The following is a 4,657-nucleotide window of genomic DNA, read 5'->3' on the forward strand; positions in this document are numbered from 1 at the left end:
CATCTAGGCTTCAGCTTCTGTCCCATTGACAAAATGTTGCATCCCTCTACCTGTTCTACAAGTATTTTAATGGTGAATGCTCTGACAAACTACAAGCACTTGTACCCCCTCGACGTGAATATTCCCGACAAATCTGACAAACCGCTAAATCCCACCCTTTCACAGTAGTGATCCTTAGGTGTAAAAAAGCGTTCTACTCCAATAGTTTCTTCCACAGAACTGCTAGACTTTGGAACTCCCTTCCGGGATTCTGCTTTCTCAACTGTACTGACATGCAGAAGTTCAAGTGTAATGTAAACAGACATCTTGCTACTCATCTCCCTTCATACTACCACTGCAATTTATGCCCCCGATAGTAGCACCCTACTTGAAAATGGCACTGTGCCTTGTTTGAGGTGAAAATTGAATTTAAAAAAAGATATATATATATATAACACATGTATGCATATACATCATCATGCAGTCCGTCAGCCCTGATGATGACTAGTCAGGGCCTCAGTGCTTTATCCTTTGGTACAGGACTTTCCACGTTGGATTCTAACTTGTTTGCGCAGTTTAGGTGTAGTATCTGTTGCGCATCAGATAAACACCCTCTGAACCTCCAATGCTCATTTCCAGTGGAGCGAACTCGCGATGACTGGCAGCAGCAGAGGAGGCTGCAGCTTCTGGCCAAAAGTAATCTCCATGAGGTAGACAGTCGCCCTATCGTGTCCGCTAGTATGCCTTTTCTTTCTAGATGAGGTTCCATAGTCTTTTAAGGAAAACTGCAAGGCAGCAGTAGGGTTTGAAGTTAGAGTTCTTATCTCTTAGCCTTTTGCTGTGATAAGAGCAACAAGGCAGTAGTGTTTGATTTTGGGGTTGGTTCCCCTAGTCTTCGCCCAACCAAGGGCACTCACAAGACAGTGGGGTAGGGGTTGGTAGTGTGGCAGGGCATTTCTACACATCGGTGGGCCATAACGCACTACCTCTGGGCTCCCCTACTACTCCAAGATCTGCTACAGGTTTAGCCTGTGGCCGCAAGGCACCCAGTTACCGTGTGTAGCCAACATGGAGGCACTGTAGGAGTACATATACAAACAGATACGCATATGCATAAATATGTGTGCATATACGTTTACGTGAAGACAGCTATACATATATGGACACAAGCCTATAAAGATACATAAGCAAATATGGGAAGAGAGAGAGAGGGGGATGGGAAAAGAGAGATATAGGTGTGTGAGAAATACATATACGGTAATATGAAGAAAATTAATACTTAGAAAAAATGTTTTAAAAAACATACACATATATATGTATATAAAATAAAAATTACAATTAAATTTACCAAAATGATCCAAGATGGTAAAATTAAAGTATATTATAAATATTAAAGAATTAATATTTATAAAGTTATCTCAGCCAGATGTAAAAGCTCCATAAAACCAAATAGGAGATAGAGCTTATAATACAAGCAAACAGTTAATAAAACATGTTAAAAAACACTTTGAAAAAGAGTTAAAAACATATTTAATCTGAAAAGGAAACACTTGATAAGTGGATAGTCCTTAATTCGCGGAGTTTCGAAGAAATACTTTCCTTCTCATCAGAGGGTAGGAATTAGCAAAATGCGGGATCGGATTTTGCATACAAAAGTATTTGATGAAACAACAAATAAGTCAAAGATCTTACTTGATAACAAAAAAGTGAAGCAGAGGGTATATGGTGAAGAAAAAGATGATTTCACGTGAATGGATATTCTGGTGAAAGATAAATAATCCAATGACGGTAAAATCCAAAAATATAACTTCAAGAAAGTTAATTGAATTTCCATTTGCACAAGTAAGATCCAAGGAAATCCCGTAATTGGAAGATGGTCCAAAATAATCGAAAGGCCGAAATCGATGGAATAATTCACAAATATGTACAAGGGAAAAGGGGAAAAATTCTAATAATATTAATAAAAGAAAAATAAGATATGCTTTTCACACTGTTGCCGAGACATAAATATAAATAAGAAAGATCAGGGAAGAAGACGAAAAAAATTAGTGATAGAATTAAATAGAAAATAGAAAAACAAATGTCAAAATGACCCAGACAAGAAATGTTAAAAGGCAGGAAAAAATATATAGGGCAAAATAATATAGGTCAACTGTAATGTACAGGTTATTACTTAAGAAAATGTCAGCAAGAGTTGTTAAAAGACACTAAATGGAAAATAAATAAATTAATTAATAAATAAAAACAAAATAAATAATAAACAATAAATAAAAAATAAAATATAAAACAAAAAAAATATAAATTATTTAAGGGGAGAGGATGGCGTGTATCTGCAAATTCAGGAAAAAGCAAGAAAGTAAGTAAGTAAATGGATATAGTAAAATATAAGTAAATATATATACAAGATATGAAAGTGTGGGTAGATTGATATATTAGATAGATAGAAATATTTAAAGACTAAAACAGAAATTGCAGATAAAAAACCGGCCAAGCAAAGAAGAAATAAAGAATTAAAATAAAGGATTATCAAATTATAAAGTATTAGGAAAGTATGTAGAGAAAACGATAAAGTTAAAGAAAAAATTATATATCTATCTAAAAGGTAAAAGTAATAACTATGTAATTTCAAAATTGCCATAATTAAATTTGGACTTATGTTTACAGAAAGAGATCAGTTCATTTTTAGAATTTATTTTATTGTTACTTTGAGGGGAAGTAATTATAGTTATAGCTTCAGTTGTGCAGAGGCGACATGACTTAGAGCCTGGAGTATAAGACTTAACTTTTTTTATGATGGTCCATTTGATTGAGAAGGGGGTATTATTAAAGTTAAGTTTTTTAATTAAAGTGGTTAGAGAAGTTCCTTGTTATTATTAGAATTATGGTTGTTAAAAGAAGAAATGTGGTTTGATATTCTTTTCTTAATTAATGTTGAAGTAGCGCCGATATATGTATGTACTTTATTAAAAGCTCGAGGTCTGGTATTAATATTAATTTGCTGATTTGTATTAGTTTTGAATTTTGTTCATAGTGTTCAACAAATGGTGGGACCATGTTTGTATGAGGACTATTTTGGAGGAGATAATGAGTGTTGCTAGTGTTTAACTAATACAAATCAGCAAATTAATATTTTCTATTTAATTCTATCACCATTTAACGTTTTTTTTCTTCTTCCCTGATCTTTCTTATTTATATTTATGTCTCGGCAACAGTGTGAAAAGCATATCTTATTTTTCTTTTATTAATATTATTGGAATTTTTCCCCTTTTCCCTTGTACATATTTGTGAATTATTCCATCGATTTCGGCCTTTCGATTATTTTGGGCCATCTTCCAATTACGGGATTTCCTTGGATCTTACTTGTGCAATTAGAAATTCAATTAACTTTCTTGAAGTTATATTTTTGGATTTTACCGTCATTGGATTATTTATCTTTCACCAGACAATCCATTCATGTGAAATCATCTTTTTCTTCACCATATTCCCTCTGCTTCACTTTTTTATCAAGTAAGATCTTTGACTTGTTGTTTCATCAATTACTTTTGTATGCAAAATCCGATCCTGCATTTTGCTAATTCCTACCCTCTGATGAGAAGGAACATATTTCTTTGAAACTCCGTGGATTAAGGACTATCCACTTATCAAGTGTTTCCCTTTCAGATTAAATATGTTTTTAACTCTTTTTCAAAGTGTTTTTAACATGTTTTATTAACTGTTTACTCGTATATATATATATATATATATATATATATATATATATATATATACTAGCAGGCCACCTTGCATTGCCCGGTTGTAAAATACGCTTAAATATGATATCATTAATGCAGATTTTGTATTTATTATTATATTAGACTAATATATTGGACTGTATATTATAGTAATGATTTAAAGTTTAAAAAAATGACTTGTATGCCATCACCGAGAATCGAAACCAAAACGTTTAGCTTACAATTTACTTTTTCCTTTGACGTTAATGCCTGAGCTATAAAGAAATGTTTGCTGCAAGGCTAAAAATTAAAACATGAACCAATAGCTATTACGTTATGCATGCATATTTGTGATGCTGTCATTCAACTTTCACCGGGCAAATTCCATTTTTTTAATTTTCACACTTTTGCATCAATTTTCCCTGGTTAAAACCCAAATATAAAGTATTACATAATATATATAAAAAGAGGTTTGTATTTAGTATAACCTTTTTTCGTAAATATTATGCAAGTATAAACCATGTAGAATATCTGCATGAATATAATTACACGTAATAGTTAACTAAAGATGATCATCCCATAAGAAAACCGAAAAAAAATAATAGGGAATTAATTAAAATAAATGTTTAAAAGAATATGCAAATTAGCTAGATCTTTTGCAGAGGAATGCAATTCCACAACAATGTTGTTTTTCTTTTTAAATAAACAGAAAAAAGTTCGCCTTTCTTCTTCTTGGCCTTTGGACCAAGATCTTTTTCTATTATCAAAGTAGAGTATCTGTTCTGGCAGATACTGCAATCAAAATTATATGTGGGAGCAACCCCACATATAAGACCATTGCTCTTAAGCAATCAGTTTTCATCAGTGTAGGGGAAACCCTTCATACCAATTGTCACTATCCAATTCTTCTCCCCTCACTTTCCACATGAAAAAACGACCTTGTGCCTAATTTGCTCAGTGGGGAAGCA

Source organism: Euprymna scolopes, chromosome 1 (genome assembly GCF_053919585.1).
Source record: "Euprymna scolopes isolate OS-2025 chromosome 1, ASM5391958v1, whole genome shotgun sequence".
Lineage (NCBI taxonomy): Eukaryota > Metazoa > Mollusca > Cephalopoda > Sepiida > Sepiolidae > Euprymna > Euprymna scolopes.